Here is a 20,519-nt window from a genome sequence, read left to right as displayed (position 1 = left end):
TTATAACCACATAAGGGCATAAATCTTGAATATCGAATTAGGGTCCTAGATATAAACACAACACCCACTCCACGGATTAATGTCCATCATTACTAAAAACTAAGCAATAGTAAACATATAACGATGCATGTGTGTTTTCCAACCAACCCCAAAATACATATTTAGCTTTTGAAATGGTATATGGTAAATACACGAAAATGAGTATTGGTACTGTACGCTTTTCAAGCAGTGTCATCATTCAAATAAATGCATATATATCAGCTGAATGAATCGCGAAAATTACACATGAAATGGCTCTGAATACAGAAAAGAAGGTTGAGACCATTCAATCACATATTTATACAAAATGCTGTATATGTGCTAGAGGCTGGGGTAAAATATTGTCTCTAGTATCCTAAAAACAGAAGCTCTGTTCTCTAAGAATAGTTCTACTTTAAGCAGAGTACCGTGTGCCAAAAAAAAGGTAAATATTTTGGAAAATGGAAAAACATAATTTTGCTTTCAGGGGAAAAAATAGTTCAAAATATTTTCGGTAGCTTTGTTTATCAAAACTGAAGACCGAATTCAGAGTTCAGGGAACGCTTTGTGCTCATTGTTTTTTAGGAGTTATTCTCGATGACTGGAGAGAACATCATATCAGACAGACTCGCAAAAAATTGGTCTACAATATCAGGTGAAAGTTCGACCAAGTTTGAAAATACTGCAACTGTGCAATTCTGTGCGTGATTGCTATCATCGATGTTTGGATCAGCAATGCTCACAGAAGGTTGTACCTGTTTGGTGCTGCTTTCCACTCGCACCTCACCGCCACCTACTCGTAGTGGTGAAGTCTCAATGAATGCAGTCATTAGAATAGGTAGCCACTGGGGACAACACGATGCATGAGTCGTTACAGGACCTAGCAAAGTATCGATATCCATTGGTACTGCTGATGGTAGTGTAATACAGACGTCCAACACGCATTCTTCTCTGCATAGCAGACATCGAAGCAAAGGTAAGATGCAATCCTGCCAGATTGGTCTGAATGAAAGAAACCAGGTTGTACTCAGATCTCTTAGGGCCAATCCGAGGACCTTAGTGATACGGTCTCGGTATCATATTGCTAGGATCGTTTCTTCCATCGTTGCTGGAGTCTTGTCTGTGGATTGGCTTGCCATATCGGAGCAGACGGAACAAAAATAAAATTCCTGCCACGAGTCCCAAGATTAAGGGTAGGCCGCCAAAGACAGAATGGACAAAATTCGGAAGGATGCCCAGAACTGTTTCAAAGGGTGCTAACAGTCCCTAAAAAACTATCTTAAATACATGTGCGATGCCACTGGTATCAGACATGTTTAAGATTTGGCTTAACATTTCTATGAAATGCACGGGGCAATTTGTCGATAAAAGGGAATGTATCTCTTCCGATGTCCTTGCCACTTGCAGATCATACGTTTCTTTGGAAGACATTAAAGGCACAGTTGTCTGTAACAGAATAGACTTCATTCTGCTTAAAGTATCAATTGGATTGCTGTGTGGATACAATACTTGCATACAGCAAACAACCCTGGAAGTAACGGTCACGAGATAGGCTTTCCCTGGCACCATTCCACAACAGCTGTGGTCACTTATTAAAACGTAACTGCCATTAGAAAGTTGTCTGAAAAATGGCTCTATCTGTTTTGCAGGCGTGCCATGCAGGTGACATGAAAGGTTATTTGAAGACCCTTCGCAGGCTCCATGCAAGTTAATACCTTGACACAGAAGTGTACCGCTTAGTGATTTTTTACAATTGTTACCACTAAGGAATACTTCCTTTTTCCCTTCACTATAACATTTGTGTGTATAAGGTAAACCCCAGGTTGATTTGATGTGTTCTTTACCCAACCTTTCATACTGGCCCGCAGGTATATACTCTTGACATTATTTAATCTGGAAAGTTGTTATCGGAATTGAAATTGTTCCGTGTATTATCCATTCAATGACAGGTCTCTCTGACATTGTCAATGGTAATCTCTCAAGTTTTTCAATGCTCAGATTCGTATAGTCTGCTCCTTTTTGGCCAAACTGATATGTTTATCAGTAAGGTTAAAGATACCGAATAATGACGTTGTGTTGATTAAACGCCATGGTACGTAGCCTGAATGCAGATTTTGCAACGTCCAACCAAGCTGTACAATAGAACGTAATTGAGACTGACCATGTAGTAACATTAGTAAGTCCTGCTCTATTATATCAATAGCAGATGATACAATGCTGTCCAGTGAATATATTCTGGAGGACAGAAATTTATACGATCGATTTCTCGTATTTTTTCTGCTGTTTCAATTTGCATTACTTTCCAAGCTTCGTTGTACGCAGCGTATATACCGGCCGCTATGAAAGGTTTTTGACGCTGTTTGCGTGGTCCCAGTATGAAATCATGCAAGTCAGTACCGTCTTTAAGTAAAGTCAACTGTTGCTTAATTTCAGCCAGTGTGGATTTCTGTAGCCACTCAAGGCATAGTTTCCCTACACTGTATGTTGTAACTATCCCTGGATGTTGTCTCTGGGAGTATCTTGGGTCTGGCCTGGTCATTTTGAACCCCTGTGTTTTGTTCAGGAATCTATCTTGACAGTTATTTGTGTCTGTTGGCCAGATCAACCACTTTTTCCAATCAAGATGTGTTCTGTTTTGATGAAAAATATGGGATACGTCTATCTCCACATCTGTAGTGCTATTACTATCAGTTATGGGTTTTGGAATATACGGTGTATTTAAGTCTTTTATCGTAGCTAGGCCAAGACAAGTAGTTTGTTGAATTGTGTCATTAAAGAACATCATTTGTTCTGGGATCATGCACGCCCTAAATAATGCTTCTAGGCCTTGTACTTGCCAATCTATGGTACCCCAGATCGTTTTTGTTTCAATGTTGTTTTTCCAAAATTCGAAACCAAATGTAGACATTTTGTCATAAAACTTTTCAGAATAAATCAATTTAGTATTTGTCAACATTGTTTTCATTCCTGTCCTAGTTAACATTTTAAAATAAAATGTTTCTGGATCACTGTTTGTGAGAAGTTGGCCTGATATATGATGTCTACAATTCTGGGGGCACCTTGTATCACTACAAACAACCCTTTTGGTGTCTGGTTGTAAGTCAACCTCATAGACAAGCTATAAAATGGTAGCATGGACTAAGCAGCCTTAAAGGCTTAACTCAAGAGGTCGTGTTAACCGAGCTGTTTTACCAATCACAATCCTGTAATATCAAATGAAAGGACACCACACAAGTTATATATTATAAAAATATATGTATTTATTACTAGAATAATCCTCTGTACTCTTTATGAGTGCAGAGGCACAAGCGTTTAAACAAAAGCACAGTTAAACATATGAAAGTTTCACAATTATGGATGAGGCCCAGGGGCCACGCAAACCATATATTAAAAAAGTGGTATAAGAGATACCAATCGAACAGTGGTTAGGCCTAGGGCCTAGGGAATCATTGGGAGCAGTCGGGACTAGCAATGCTGAAGTCGGGAAAAGCCCGCGGGATTCGGGTGCAGCGCTTAAAGCACACACATGCACCAATGCAATGTCAATGGTGTGTAAAAGTTATAAAGTTATAGTTAAAGGAGACTTCCGCTTAACCTAGTAGGATGAAACTTTAGACACATACACTAGAGGTGTGTACCAGTGTAGGAACACCGGCGTTGCTGAGTTACCTCACCGACAGGAAGCGGGTGCACAGGTGCGAAGTAGTGTCGGGATTTGCCACGCTGGTTGATGGTGCTTGAAGCTGCAGATGCTGCAGGCGTCGAGACGAGAAGTGTCCGGTGTGATTCAAGGGTGGATCAAAGATAAAGATGATCTGAAAGCAGAGGGGACAGAATCTGGGTCACTCAGCAGTGACCAGGGTGGAACCAGGAAGGAACCAGGCAATGTCGGGCGCTTTCAGGTCGCTGTTGGGAAGCTTCTCTCTGCTGCCACGTGGACTCTGGGGCACCGAGGATGTCCAGGAGTGGATCACGAGCTGTCCCACAAAGGCTCTCGCGGTCGGCGGTGTCGGCTTCCGGATTGGAGCAAACAACCCTTGGCAAATGCAACCCACGCAGGACTCGAAGATGGCTTAATACTCAGACCAGGAGGGTCAGAGCAGGTGCTCCTTTTCAGAGGAGCGAGTGCTAGTCTAGAGCAACCAGACTCACAAGTTAGGTGTCAAGGTTCATCGGCACAGGGGCCACTAGCCAACGGGGAAGTGGCCGGGCCAATGCTATGAGCCAAAAGATGCAGAAGGGTCCCACACAGCACTCGGTGAGTGTGGAGTGGTGAGCTTCAGTGCAAGAGAGGCTCAGGGCTGGGGCTTCTCAAACCCCAATGCACAGCTTCGAGGGTCACTCGTGTGCTACACGGTCAGCGTCTCGTGGTCTTTCCAAGATGGCGAGCCGCACGCTTCCGGTCGCCTCCACGGGTCTCAGCTCTGCAGGGACTGTGGATCCGGCTGTTAGAAGGCAGGCACGCTTGGTCTTGTCGAACTCAGTTGCTCGAGTTCTGGCAGGAACTGCAACAAAGCAAATGTCGAGGTGCTGGATGGTGCCTGTTTGCACAGGGTGGTCACTCCTTGACCACAAGGGAGATTCTTCAGTCTTCTACGTTGAGTAGGATGTTGAAGGGTCCAGAGTTTCATTTCATAAGTTTCAGTCAGGATAATCTGAGTGCGTTGGCACTGCTCCCATTCTTATACCAATCTAGGGGGCTGGATTACCTGCTAAGTCCCCTCCTATGGGTGGGACCCAGGAAGGGCGTGGTTACACCCCTTTCCCTTTGTCCAGGGTCGCGCCGGGACTTGAGCATGTATGCCCCAGAACCGGTTTGACCGGATTATGCAAGGGAAAGCCTTGTGCTCCCCAGGCACTGTCTGGTTTCTTTCAAACCTCCCTGCTACAATCCACTATCTCCTGTCTGGGGTGGTGTGACTCCTCCCCGCGACAGGAAAGCCTTTGTCCAGGCCTCCTAGGCTGAGTTTCGGTCAGCAGCAGGAGGTCAGACTCGTGTCTGTGGCAGAAGCGTCCATTTTGTGATGCTGAGGCTCTTTTAAAAATCAACCGCGTTTCAGTAAAGTAACATGTCTTCTCCCTCTAGAGGGGTTGAATGCTATCCCCGTCGACAGGACTGTCGAGGGGAATGTATTCCAAATCGTTTGACACCTTACATGACATGTTTTGATAAAGCCAAACCAAAGTTAACATATAACCGCGATGGATTATAATGCACTTAATAGTATATGGTATGGCATTATCCCGGAACAGCTTAGGGAGTTGTTCCCGACAGCTGCAGACAGGCTCAGCTCATGCTCAAGCACCATCTCACGTTAAACCACGCACTCTGCCTCCAGGATTGATAAGGCCTTCCATAGGAGTGACTCATAGGTTTATGTGTGTCCAAATATAGGTTTAGATATATGTATACTATATCTAAGCAAGAGGTGATTACACCAACCTTCCCCAGCTGAGTGATCAGCCAGTTGTGTCAATTTAAGAACCAGCCAGGGGTGGCAAAAGCTATGCTGCAGCCCCTGGTAGGCCTTGGTTGCACCTATGCCCATTACACCTATAGGGCACTATATAGGGGCTGACAAGGTGTCCAGTACCAATTAGGTTATGCACCTAGGGTGCATGGAGTCCATTTTAAGGAGAGAGCAGATAGCCTGGGGCCCTGATTAGCAGGGAACCAGGCCAACTAAGTCGAAAACCAGCTAAACACTAGGCAAAACATCTGGGGTAACCATAGTCAGGTGTCCACCTTCCTACACTGTTGTTAAACCCCGAGAAGTACTGGAATTTCTCATAAAATGTTTTCGAGCTGCCTTTCGGCGGAGTTGGGGAGTGTTCCCATTGGTTATCAGATAAAACATTTCTAGGCTGAGCAGTTTTATGCAAATAGTGATCACCAAAATGATTATAACAGTATAACTCTTCATAATTCGATGAACCCTGTAAGTAATCATGTTCTGTAAATTTCGCTGCCATTACTAAATCTGACATCATATTATTAATGTTTTCAAAGTCCCAATCATCAGAGAAAGTACTTAGTGTCACAAAGTCACTTAATGAAACCTTGAACTGGTGTGGATATTTCAAGAGCTCAACCGGGCCAAAAATGTCATAATCAGTTCTGTCCCATGCTAACCCACTGGGTATGGATTGGCTGAAATGTTTACTGATGACAGTTCTCTTTTCTCGATGTGAGAGGATGTGTGAGGCTTTAGGACCAAGTTGATGTTCTGACTTGCTGTGTCCATTGTACTATATTTTCCATAAATGAATTTTCTCAAACATAGAACCATGATGAGCCAAAGCAGGAGAAAAAGTACACCTAACACAATCCAAAATTCAATCCATGGTGAAATCAGATATGTTTCTTTTAGTTGGTGAAAAAGTTCAATTACTTTGTCTTTGAAAGTTTTTGTTGCAGGCGTTTCTTCATGCTCGCTTGGATCTACAGAAAAATCATCGAAATTGATGAAGTAGCCAGATGCAGTTCTGTCAATTGTTGGAATTATTTCCGGATTTTCATTTGCTTTTGTATTTTTCTTTGTTTCATTAGCATAGTCAGAGGCTACATCATTGTAGACTAGTGTTTCTTGACGAACTGTTGCCATTTGGGTTTCAAGAGGCACAAGTTCCATGGCATTATTGCATAGTCCTTTTTTATTCACTGCAGGTTTATCAAATGGGATTAGTCTCTCAGTTCGAGCCTCTTGGATCGTAGCAAATTTCGGTATTCTGCTATTTCTTGGGAGTCCACTGGGCCTACTACTTATTATTGGCCACATGATTGTGGTTTTACCAGGTCGATGGATACAACTCTGTTCTCCTTTTTACCAGCAAGGGGCGGTAGTACAACTGATCTTGTTCCGCTGACAGCTAAGACAGGTACTGCTTTTCTCTAAGAAGGCCCAAATTCCTTCTTCACCGCGATCTTCTCTCTGACCAGATCCCCAATCTTTGGAATCCAGACAGGTCTGGCTGGGACAGGTGGTTTTTCTTCAGTGGCTGTCGGCTGTTGTTTCAACTTTATGTTACTCAGGCTTTTTCTTGTTTCATTTAAATCCTGTAAAACAGCCAAACGGTCTTTGATATCAAAGGATTTTTCTTCTACCACTGAAGTGTGACAATCAAGATCCTGAATGTGCATTCTAGTACCTAACAATAGTTCGTATGGAGTGAGACCTTTTAGAGAATTTCTTGGCAGATTATTAAGACTACGTTGGACACTTGTTACATGTTTGACCCACCCATCACCCGAACCTAATACACTCGCCGTTATAGATTGCTTTATGTCCCGTTTTTTTCTTTCCACTACCGCATTTCCCTCAGGATGGAAGGGAGAAGAGTACCGCAATGCAATGCCCATGCTGGCCATGGCCTCCTTGTAAGCCCGAGAGCTAAACGCAGGACCCAGTGCCGATATAGACTTGCAAATCTTTTATAACAGTTCTGGCATCAGCCGAGCGCTGGTGTCTACATTTTTAAGTGAATCTAGTCTTAATAATTATTGGGACACATTTCTCCTGATGGATTTCTGCGTATAGATCGCCTTAAGCTTTCTAATAAAAGTGTCCTGGCAATTGTCTGGTCCGGTTCACAACTGCGATCTCTGTTGCAGTCTGGACAATCCATTGCAAATTTGTACATTTGCACGCTCATTCCCGGCCACCAGTACTCTGATTGTAATTCTATTAGAGATTTCAAGATCTGTTGGTGCCTCGTACCCAGTCCCATGTGTGCGCTTTCAATCAAGAAAACTCTCTGGTTAGTGTTTGGAATTACTCTATCCTCCACTCCAGGGATTTGAGCAAAAGGAACGGAGTTTGCATCAATTATGTATGTATTACTGAGTGGATAGTAGAGAGGTAATGCTGCATAATCGCCTTTTAATGAGGCTTTTACTGCCAGCATGGTTTCCCCATCTATGTGTTTTTCTGAACGCTTTTTAGTGGCTACGGAAACCGGTTGAACCGCTTCCGCTGTGGCTGTGTTAGCCAATGAATTCCCTGCAACGTGAACGCCATCACGTTGATGACTCAGTGCATGTATCACATGAGTCTTCTGTAGTTCTTTCTTCAAAAGAACTACTTGTTCCCAAAGCGTTTTATGCTTTATTGTGGCACCTGTGTCATCTTTGTAACCGTTTTTACTCAATGTCTGCATGTCACTGTTGAATGACTTGACGCAGAAATGCGAATCACACGGGGGGCGCTAGAGGGCGCACGAGCTGAATGGCCGCACTCTAGTGTGGCTCCGGCTGCCTGGCATTCTTATCCTTCCTTTTATCCTTTAAAACTGCGACCACCCGCCCGTAAACGGTCTGGGGGATTGAGATATCTCTACTGCACACTCTGTCTGAGTTTGGAGATCCTACGACCTTCGGGGACGGAGCTAGATCGAGATCAGTCTGGAGCGGGAGAGACCGAGAGCTGCGACCTTGCTGTAGGCGGCGTGGTGCCGCACGCAACGCCCAGGACTGACACGTGGCGTGTAGGCCGCACTACGCCTCGCGCACCACCGCCTAGCGGGCCTGGCCCATCAACCTAGCAGTGGGATCCTGCCTCGGCAGCTTGCTTTCTGAGCCGGAGACATTCCGTTATACAACGGCATTGAACCGGACTATATTGGACACTAGACGTCGGACCCAATCCACCGCCGTGGTTGCCCACACGTGTGCTTCTTGATAGAGCGGCTTGACACAGAGGTGCGCTTGTTGCTTGCCTGGCATGGGGAAACCAGATACTCGGCAGCCCAAGCTGCAATTTGAACCAACAACGCAAAAAAAAGGGACGAGGCAGCCGGGGGACAGCGCGCCGCCGAGGAGCCCGGCAGCAGAGGCGGCCCCACTAGTCCCGGAGATAGCGACAATGCTTCAGGAGATGCGGCAGGGTTTCGCCACGGTGGTGGACAAGGTGGACCGGCTCTCCGCCCGGATGGACGGCATCGTCCAACAAATGGATGTACATGACGAACGGCTAACGGAAGCCGAACGCCGCATATCTGAAATGGAGGATGCCACAACATCGCAAGCCACGCGGCTCTCCCGCATGGACAACATATTGCGGGTGATAGCCGCCAAGAACGAAGAATTGGAAGCGAGGGGCAGGCGGAACAACGTTCGGATTACGGGAATTCCGGAATCCACGAACACGGGACGTATGGAGTTGTATGTAGAACGTTTGCTCATGGCCACGGTGGGAGAGGAGGCTCTCTCCAAACAGTTTATAGTGGAGCGGGCCCATCGTTCCCTTGGACCTCAACCTCAACCAGGCACTCCACCAAGGCCCATCATAGCACGCCTGCTAAACTACCGTGATCGTGATGCGGCATTGAAAGCAGCGAGGGTGAATCAAAACCTAAATTATGAGGGAGTGTCCTTCTCCATTTATCCGGACTTTACTCCACTTGTTCAGGAACAGCGCAGGAAGTTTTTCGCCGTAAAACGGAAACTGAGAGGATTGAACATTGACTATGCATTGCTTTACCCTGCCAAGCTCCGCGTGACACACCAGGGCACGCAACACTTTTTCTTGAACCCGCAACAGGTCGAGGAGTACATCAAGACCCTGCCGAAAAGGGACAAAAGAGCAGCGCAGGCGGATGGCGGCCATGATTCTGGTGCGGAATGAACTGGGATCTTCGCTTTCGTTATTGATGAGTCATTGGTATATGGTTTTTCTTTTTGGATTACTGCTCCTGATACGGCCCCCAGGAGTATAGGGCTGGGTGGTGCTGCAGGCCCTGTAGCATGCCAGGCCCCCACCCCCCCCCCCCATGCTGTCTCACTCGCCCGGACAAGGACGGTAAGAATGGCGGTAACTGCGGTGAGGAGAGGCGGGGGTGGATGACGGTGCACCTCTAGAACCCCGAATGGGTGTACCCCACTGGACTTGCTCAATGCACTTTTACTGTTGGGTTGTTGCGGGTTTGATCGGGGAGGGGGGTGGGCACAGGGTACTGGCGAGTTGGGGGCGCTTCAGTGGGTGGGGGAGGGGAGAAGTTCTACAGGGGGTCAGTTCATGTTGGTCTGGTCCATGTTTTTCACTGTCCTCGAATTGGGCCTGTGGCCCCAAGTAATGGCTCTGTGGTTGCCAGCTCCTCTCTCTATGTGTCGCTGCACGAGAGGGGAAGAATGGGATGCCTCATGGTTGGCTAGGTACGGAGGCCTGTTTGCTGAATGGCAACGGTTACGATTTCTAGTGTTGGATGCCTGGATTTGCACTGGGTTTAAGTTTTCGTTTTGTAGTCGAGCGTGTGCACCTTTAACTCATCGACCTTCCACCCGTCCTGGGGTGGGCTGGTCTACTGTCTTTGCTGTGGGGGGGGGGTTCAGGAACTGCTATTTGTGGTGGCCGGGGTTACTGTGGGCCGCTGGTAATACTGACTGCAAGGCCTGTTGGTACAGTTTGATTGTTCTGTTATATGAAAAGATGTTGGGATGGGGGACACTTGTCTGAATGTTCTTACTTGGAATGTGCGGGGTTTGGGGGATCATCGGAAGAGACGCCACGTTCTGGGATATTTAGATAGACATAATGTTCACATAGCATTTCTGCAGGAGACGCACTTTGCACCCCACAGATTGCCAGCCTTTGGTAGTAGATGGGCCTCGAGTACTGTGTTCTCCTCGTATTCCTCCTATGCCCGTGGTACTGCAATCCTGGTTAAAAAGTCAACACCCTTCCATATGGCTGGCATGAAATCAGATGTACAAGGGAGATATTGCCTGCTATGGGGCAGATTGGGCCGTGTGACGGTCACCCTCGCGTGTTGTTATGGCCCTAATGTGGACGACCCGCAGTACTTCGAGACACTCTGGGCTGCTATACTGGAAGCGGGGTCGCAACACATAATATGGGGGGGAGATTTCAATGTCACTGTGAACCCGACCCTGGACCGCTCACACCCGGCCCCACACCACTACACGAAAGGGCGGGAGGTGCTGCGCGCCATCTTGGAGGAGAATCACCTAGTGGATGCTTGGCAAGCACACTGCGGGCCGAGGGAGGAGGGAACGCATTTCACGGCGCAGGCTAGGTCCTGGGCCAGGCTTGATTATTTTTTTTTGACCACACACATGTATGCCACTGTCACATGTGCACGACACCTCCCTCGGACATATTCAGACCATGCCCCGGTTCTGGTCGCCATGCGCGGAGCTGAGCTAGGCCCTCCTGTTACCGCGTGGCGCATGCAGGCCGCAATGCTGTTAGATGAGGAATTTAGAGAGACGCTGCGCGAAGAATGCTTAGACTTTTTTGCAAGGAATAAGGGGTCTGTGGATGCAGGGGAGACGATCTGGGATGCCTTCAAAGTCACACTGAGAGGTTTCTGCATTGCGAGGGGCTCGGGGGTGCTTAAAGCTATCCTGAACCGTTTAAAGGCACTAGAAGTGAAACTGAGCCAGGCGGAAGAGACCCTCCGCACGCGCCCCACTAGTGACACTCTGGCAGAGATTCGAGATTTCGTTACTGAATATTCCGAGGAAGCTGCGCGTGAGGCGAAATTTAGACATAAATACTGGGTGGCGCGGAAATATGGAGAAGGAGATAGGCCTGGGAAGGTGTTAGCGGCTACGGTCCGGCTTGCGAGGGCGCCTACTACTATCCTAGAGCTGGAAACAGCCGAAGGGTTGCTGCTCCGCGACTCCACGCAAATCCTTAACGAGTTCGTGGGCCATTACAATAAGCTGTACACCTCTAGGGGTTTGGGGGGCCCACCTTTAGACGACTACCTCGCGGATGTCGCGCTTGGTTGGTTGAGTGACGCTCAACGGGCGTTTTTGAGTGCCCCGTTTGAGCTTGACGAGGTAAAAGAGGCGATTATGAGTATGCAGTCTGGCAAGGCCACAGGCCTAGATGGCATCCCTATTGAATTCTACAAAACATACATTGAATTCATGGCCCCGGTACTGCGGGAGGTTTATGAGGACGCTCTGGAGGTGGGGCATCTCCCCGCATCAATGAGAACTGCGCTGATCATCTCTTTACTCAAGCCCGGGAAATCTGCATCGTACTGCGACTCATATAGGCCCCTCTCTTTATTGACGTGTGATGTGAAAATTCTCGCAAAACTCATTGCCACTCGGATTAGCTTACTGCTGCCTAACCTGATCCTCCCGGATCAGGCGGGCTTTGTCCCAGGGAGGGCTACATCCCACAATCTCCGCACCTTCTTTTCTGTGTACGACTCTGTGCATGAGGACCTGCCCATGGCGGCCATCTTTTTGGATGCCACCAAGGCATTTGATTCCCTGGAGTGGGATTACGTCTTTGGGGTGCTAAACCGCATGGGGTTCCCGGCCATCTTCGTTTCCTGGATAAAACTGCTTTACACGCGGCCCACGGCCAAAGTCCTTATTAATGGGCAGCTTTCCCCTGACTTTGAGATCTCTAGAGGTACGATGCAGGGTTGCCCCCTATCCCCCCTGCTCTTTGCAATCGCCACGGAACCCCTTGCTGCCAAACTGAGGCAACATTATAAGGATAGCGCGCTGCGTTGCTTCCAGCGGCAGATACTCATATCCATGTACGCAGACGATATCACGCTGTATGTCCGGCACCCTCAGGACAACCTACACCCCTTACTTAGGGAATTCATTAGATTCGGGACCCTCTCGGGGGTGCAAATAAATTGGGCCAAATCGTGCATCTTCCCCCTCACGGCGGCCACTCAGGCTTTCCCATTGGAATATCCGCTCACTTGGACTGAAGGGGATTTTAAGTACCTTGGGGTTCACATTAAGAGGGACCGGGAAGCGCTTATGAGAGCGAACTATGGCACTGCCATTAGTAGGATTGAAGACCAGGTCACGAGGTGGGTGGCACTTCCCCTGTCGATGGCGGGCAGGGCTTCTTTGATTAAAATGGTTGTGCTTCTGCAGCTGCTTTACCTGTTTCTCAACATACCTTTCCACCCTGGTACATACTTCTTTAAGAGACTAAGATCTGAAATGCTCAAATTGGTGTGGGGTGGAAAGCAGGCTAGGCTCCAATGGGAGATTCTGACACGGCCCTATGTGCGAGGGGGGTTCGGAGTACCTGACTTTGAGCTATATTTCAGGGCAGCCCAGGCGCACTATGCTTACTTCTGGGTGAGGCAGCCGAGATACATGCCACAACTGGCTGCGGAACACTGGCTGGCGCACCCCACGCCTATCGAGGGAGCTCTGTATGCCGTTGTTGAGGGGAGGGATAAGACCCCGAACACTTTATCTAGCACTATCACGGCCTGGTTACACATTTGCGCCTCACTGGGGCTGCAGTTCCTCTACGCCCCATGTATGCCCCTGGCTTATCACCCACAATTGCAACTACTGCAGGAAACTGGCTTCCAGCGTTTACTATCTAAAATCCATGTCCAAACGTGGGGGGATCTATATCATAATGGCGAGTTCCGTACGAGGGATCATTTGTTTGGTACCATACACCCTACCTCACTAGAGGTGTTTTACTACATGCGCCTGAGACATGGGCTGCAAGCCCTTACACCTGAATTTCCGCGCGAGCCACCGATCCTCATACCCCTGCAACACATACTGCAACTTGAGACTCCATATAAGCTTGTGTCCACGCTGTACAGATCAATTAGAACACACACTGATTTCACCACACTTCCTGCCAAGGCGAAATGGGATCAAGAACTGCCTGCCCCACTCACCGATCAACAATGGGAATTTAGCCTACTACAGACAGAACGTATCTCATCCAGCAGCAGGTATAGAATCATCCACTACAAATTTGTGCACCGACTGTACTATACCCCGGCTCGATTACGCAGATTTGGGCTGCGAGACACTGATAATTGCGACCGGTGTGGGGCCCCTGGAGCTGACTTTCTACATCTTGCCTGGGAATGTGCCACTGTTCGTCAGTATTGGGATCTAGTATTTCAGGCCCTCTCTAAAATGATAAATGTTATGGTGCTGCCAACTTCTGAGATGGCGCTATTGGGCTGGGTAGTACCCCTGCAGGCGGCTCACCGCAAGTATGTCGCGTTAGCCTTGTTGCTAGCCAAGCGGAGGGTGGCCTGTAGATGGGGCAGAGGCAGAGCGGCCAAATTTAAGGAATGGATACGGGACCTGGTGTATTGTCAGGAACAACTGCACACGTATGCGGAGTTACTGCCGCTCTCATCCAGGCCGACTGATGTCTGGGCCCCGCTGCAATGCTACCTGATAACGGAAGCACCGAGTGAAGATGAATTGTGAACTGTAATGCTGTTCTAGGTGTAATGGGGTAGGGGTGCTGCACCGCTTTGGACCTGCCTGCAACTTTGTATAACCTGTGACTGCACTATGCACTTTACCCCCCTTGCCATGTCTCTGAACTGTCCTTGTTGATCCGCTCACCTGTATACCTTACCCGCCCGTGGTCCACCTGGTTGCTGCGGGGTGCTGTTCCCCCCCCCCCCCTTCCGAAACCTGCTTGTTTGTGGTGCACACGCTTATGACGATGTTGTTTTGTTTGTTTTCATTGTTCTCTTGTTTAACCAAAAATGACAAAAGTAAGACGCATTTATATGCTTTCTATACCTGTGCTGTTACTGATGCTATTTTCTTTATATACAGCTCCGCAACGCAATATTGCCTTTTCACTGATACTTATTTGTGATTACTGAAATGTGCTATAGCAGCCGGCCTCCGGGTTGTGGCAGTATGCTGTGTATACTTAACGGTACTAAATAAACGTCTTGCACCAAAAAAAAAAAAAAAAGAAATGCGAATCACACACTATCAGTTTAGGGAATTCGCGATCGGCATTTTCAAGCGCCATCTTTAAAGATCTTATTTCAGCTCGCTGAGCTGAACAGTTTCTGAGTGATTCAGTTTTGGTAATCATCGGTTTGAATTTACTAGAGCACCAGCGACCTTTAACAATCGCGCACGCTGCATTGTAGGATTTTTTATCTACATCGTAGTGTTGTGCGAATCTGTCCATATAGATTTCGCAGGTATATTGTTCCAGAGGCAGAATTTCGATCGGCAGAGGATATTCTTGTTCAGGTCAAAATAGTATTTCACGTCTTCTGTAGCAAGAGAATGTTCCCATTGTATCCATTTTGGATCTAATGCCACTGTATTCAGATTGCATGGACATGTTAATGCCTCAAGGGCTGATTCTGCTGTATAAACAGTTATTCTCTTGTCTTGGGATAGGGCTCTTTCTTTTGCTACAGCAGTTTGAACCGCAGTCAGAATTTTTTCAGTAGAACTGAATTTCATTTCAGCTTGAGTGTATAAATGTGATTTGTAAGCTATAGGTACCGTTTCTCCCTCATTAGAGGTCAGGTATGTGAATCCGCATCTTCCTGGGATGACTCGGATGACAAGATTGCGTATGTTTTCGCGAGTTTGTAATTTTGTTTTGGCTAACATGTCTGTTTGCAATGATCTCAAAATCTCTGTGTGTTTCAGAGTCCAATTGATTGGTTTGAAATCTGGTTTTATTAATTCATAGAGAAGTTTAACCCTCTCTGCATAATTTAGAATGGATGTTCTTCCGAAATTCAGGAAACCTAGTATTGATTGTAAATTCTTCAGCATTTTTGGTGCTTGGAGTACAGCACATTTCTCTAAGAAATTGTCAGCTAGGCTCTTGCCTTCACTTGATAATTCATATCCTAAAAACAGGACAGTTAGATGAGCATTTTGTGATTTTTTAAAGTTGAATTTGTAACCCTCTGATGCGAACCCAAGTATTATGGTGTTCACTCTTTTTAAGTGAGTCTCCAGGTCATCATCTGTGAGATAGATATCATCGACATAGGATAATGCCTCATCATCATATATTTGTAGTAACTCTGTTACCCTTGCTGAGAATAATCCTGGGCTATTCTTGAATCCCTGTGGGAGTCGACAGAAGTGTTTTTGTGACCCCATTATTGAGAAAGCGGTCAAATACCTGCTTTCAGGTGCAATGTTTTGACAAAAGAATCCATTAGAGATGTCTAATGTTGTTTTATATTTTTTGCGCACAATGTTCTTCATTAGTGCTGCACTATGTGAGTTTTGTACTGCAAATGTTTTACGACAGGAGTTTAGGTGTCTGTAGTCCAAAACTAGACGATATGAATCATCTGGCTTGGAGACAGGAAACAAAGGATTGTTCATTTGTGAGGTGCATGTTTCAAATCACCCCTTGATATTCAAGTTGATCTAAGATCTCCCTGACTTGCATTTAGCTTCTTGTTAAACTGGGTACTGCCTTTGTGCAGTGGGTTGATTTTTTAACTGGATTTTGTGGTGAGGCGAATCCTCATCCCATCCTACATGATTTTTATATAATGCAGGAGCTTGGGCCACTGCCCATTTTCTTGCGAATGTGTATTTTTTATGAATTGGAATATGATTTGAGAAGGCAGGCATAATCATTTCTTCGCCATGAGGGCACTCCCTGACAAACTCTGGTGGCCAGTCTTTTTCGGCTAACAGGATGTCATAGCCTTTCGAAAGGTTATCCCAAAAGAGACCCCTTACTTTCCTCGTCTTGTCCCCCTCTATACGCAATGTTATTTCGTATATTTTATGAGGTTTGCTAACCCTGTTATCTGCAGTTTCCACCTGAATGTATTCATTCGTGTCCACTGTCTCCAGAAGATTCATCACTATCTTGCGAGCTATGGTCACTTCTGCTGCACTGTCTAGCATTGTCTGGGCCCACTCTCCGTTCTTCAGTTGTGTCCTCAGTATCCTCAGCATGTTTAATTTTAAAACTAGCTACCTTCTTTCTTGGATATTGTATTTTTTACTTTGATGTGCAGGTTCCTTGTCTTTGAACTTGACGTGCCCTTCTCTGTGTTCTGACCGTCCTGTTCTTTCCGATTACTGTGAGGAAGTGTGAAAAGATCAAGAGGGACGTGTATCAACATCTTGATATCTATCAGGTTTTTTCAAATTATCCCTATTTCTAAGGTTGTATCTTTTCTCAGAGGGCTCCCTTTGGGGAGACTTGTTTCCTCGGTCTGGAGAATTTTCTCTCCGTTGAGGAGACCTTCCTCTGGACTGGAATCGTTTTTCCCTGTGAGTTGACTGTTTATTACCATCCCAACTCCTTTGTGGAGTATTCAAATTATTTTTAATAAAGGTTTTTCAGGTTTTTCAGTTAGTTGGGGTTTTACTGGTTTCCCACCTAAACTATCTCTTCCTAGTTCTTCATAGGATTTTCTATGATTCTGGCAAGTTCAAATGGTTGGTCTGCTATATCTGTTTCCTTCAATTTCCAGAGGTACTTTATATCGTCCCTTGACAATTGAACTAATTCTCTATATGCCTTTGTTAATTCTTTTAGTTTAACTAGGAGTTCTTTGCTCGACATTGTTTCAATGTCTGAGTGTGTTGCGTAGCTGGCTAGAACCGGCCACTTTGCTCCTGGTCTACCTAGTGGACCGTGCCTGGTGATGTGATTTTGATGTTTTAGGGCACGTTTAAACCAGAGCAGGTGCTCTTGGTAATTTAGTGGGATTTCAACGTCCTCGAAAGGAGTGTATATATCTGCAGGTTCCTCTATTTTGTAATAGTGGAATTCTTTTGTTACAGTGTTTGCTGCTGGAAAGTATGTATGTATGTATTGCGTATTTGTATAGCGCGAACTGTCACCTGGAGGGTATCCTGGCGCTTTGACTTATCCAGACCAACGCAAGACACAGTACCACACTGCCCTGGGGAATAGATGGGACTTCAAGCCTTTCTTAAATGAGAGGAGCTCCTCCGTGCTCCTTAGAGTGACTGGCAGAGGGTTCCAGAGTTTGGCTGCAGTATATCCAAAGGAACGTCCTCCCATACGTATCCTCCGGATCTTAGGAACTGTGACCAGATATGCTGATGAAGATCGCAGGGGTCTGGAGGTCAGATACAAGGAGAAAAGCTCTTGTAGCGAGACAGGGCCCTGATCATGGAGGGCCCTAAACACTATACACAACACTTTAAAACAGATGCGCTGGTGGGCCGGTAACCAATGGAGGTCCTTAAGCGCAAGGGATGAAGAAGCCGAACGCTATCGAGAAAGGGCCAGTTTAGCAGCCATATTCTGAATGCGCTGCAATTTTCCAATCAGAATACCAGGGGCACCCAGAAGCAGTGCGTTTCAGTAGTCGAGCCTACTGAGAATGATACTACGCACTACCTCTGGTCTAGCTTGAGCCGGGAGCATAGAAAGAATCTTACCTAGGATGCGAAGCAGCATCATACATGTAGCCACAGTTTTATTTACAAAAACATTCAGCTGCAAATTTGGTCCAAACGTAACGCCCAGGTTACGAGCGGAATCTGCTGCCGCAACTGTACCCTGGAAAGTAGTGGGACAAAAATCCACCGGCAGAGGCCGAGGAATGCGATCCAAGGAACAGTGCAACACCTCTGTTTTTGAGCCATTAAACTGAAGAGAGTTAGTACGCAGCCAGTTTGCAGTGGCTGTCATGCAGTGATGAAAGGTCTCCTGTGACACAGCCTCTCTGCCCTCCAAGAAAAAGATAAGATGCTTATCATGATGACCGAGATACCGAATGATTTGATCAGCTTAACTAAAGGGTGGCGGTAGAGATTGAATAAAATGAGACTGATGGCCGACCCCTGAGGTACCCCTTGCCCCACTCTTTTTGTGGCAGATCAAAAAGGTGGTAGAGCCACTACTTGATGTCGATCCTGAAGATAGGAGACCAGCCAATCTCTCGCCAGACCAGCCACACTGTCTTCCTCCAATCTGCTGATGAGAATAGCGTGGCTGACCGTGTCGAACGCGGCCGACATATCAACCAGCACTAAAAAGGCTGCATGACCTGGGTCGACATGCGAACGAAGATCATCCAGGACAACCACTAGTGCAGATTCGGTGCCGTGGGAAGGCCTGAAGCCGAACTGGGCCATGTCCGGCCAAGTGTTGGTTTCCAAAAAACTGGACAGATGTTTAGTGACCCACCTTCCCAGAATCTTAATAGGAAATGGAAGCAGCGAGATTGGCCGGTAGTACCCCAGACAAGAGGGGTCCAATGTTGCCTTCTTCAGGAGGGGAGAGACCACGGCAAGTTTCCAGCTATTCGGGACCGTAGCAGTGCTGAGGGATTGGCAGCAGATGGAAAACAGAGGTTGAAAGAGTTCCTCTTGAGACACCTTCCCCAATCTAAGGGGCATCGGGTCCATAGGAGATCCAGAGGACACACCGTTTGCCAATTGGCAAAACTCCTCATAGAGGGGGAGGGGAAAATTGTCAAGCCGTGCCTGTTCTATCGCAGCCTCGGGGGTCCCAGAGATGGACAAAGGGGCCGTACTCATCTGGGACTGGAAGCAGAGGGGTGCTGAATCAGAAAGCCCACTCAAGATGGTGGCAATCTTGTCCTCGAAGGCCGCTGCCAAGGAGTCGCATAGGGACTGGGAGGCCGGAATGCAATTGGCCACACTGGCCGGATGGGATAAGTCCTTGACAATTTTAAACAGAGTTTGGGACTTGTTTACTGCCTGCGTCAGCGTCTCCTCGAGATACTTAGGTTTGGCACATTTGATTTGCGTTTTATAGCATAGGAGGGCCTGTTTATAACAGGCTCTGTCCGGCTCGAGATAGTGCTTCCGCCAGGCTCTCTCCGCCTGCTTACACCGTAGCATCTGCTGGAGAAGGTCTTTAGAGTACCAAGGCATGGCAGGTTTGGGCCTGTCCTTTTCTTTCCGTAAGGGTGCCACTTTATCCAGGGAAGCAGTTATTTGCTGGGTGAGATCCATATAGCTCTCATCCACGTTTCCTCCCAAGATAAAGCCACCGGATAGCAGGGTGGGGAGACTAGACTGTTTAAGCAATCTGGATGGCGGGTAGAGATAGAGAAAAATGAACCAAGGCATGATCAGTCCAACATTGAGGAACAATGTTCCCAATAGTGACCTGATTCTCATCCGCAAAGACTAAGGGGCTCATTAGGATGGCGGACGGAAGTGCCTCCGCAGACCCAGAGCATGCGGAACATGCCTATTTTCCGTACACCCGTCGCGGACACTCCGGCCGCCAAATCAGGATACGAAATACGGGCCAAAATCCGTCCGCGGCGGTAGAACACGGTCCGCCGCACAACCACACCCAACCACGCGGCGGACGTAACCTATCCAGAGACTCCGCCTTACGGACTGACGTCTAGGACCGTCCTCCAAATCAAGATGGCGGAAAATACACATAAAAGCGCAGCAGAAAAACAACCTGCCTGAACACTGCGGATGCTCCACAGCGACCATACCCACCACAAGACGCTCGCCGACATGGACCCTGCACTACAGGCTTACCCGATACTCTTTGCGATCCACTACGTCCTAGTCTTGGCCCACCATCGAGGACGACGCAGGTAGGCTATAAACCATTCGCTGACTGGAGAGGAGTACCTGCAAGGGCCGTGACGTAGGGAGGGGTAGTGACATGTCCCGAAATGGACATATTCCTGTGTACGGCAATGCCTCCAAGAGTCGTGACCCAGGTAGGGGAGAGTGACATGTATCTGAACCCACCGCCCTCAAGAAAATACAAATCCACACCAGC

This window comes from Lissotriton vulgaris, chromosome 2_1 (assembly GCF_964263255.1).
Source record: "Lissotriton vulgaris chromosome 2_1, aLisVul1.2, whole genome shotgun sequence".
In the NCBI taxonomy this organism is placed as follows: Eukaryota; Metazoa; Chordata; class Amphibia; order Caudata; family Salamandridae; genus Lissotriton; species Lissotriton vulgaris.
The sequence above is the reverse complement of the archived record's forward strand: the minus strand, read 5'-3'. Positions refer to the sequence as shown.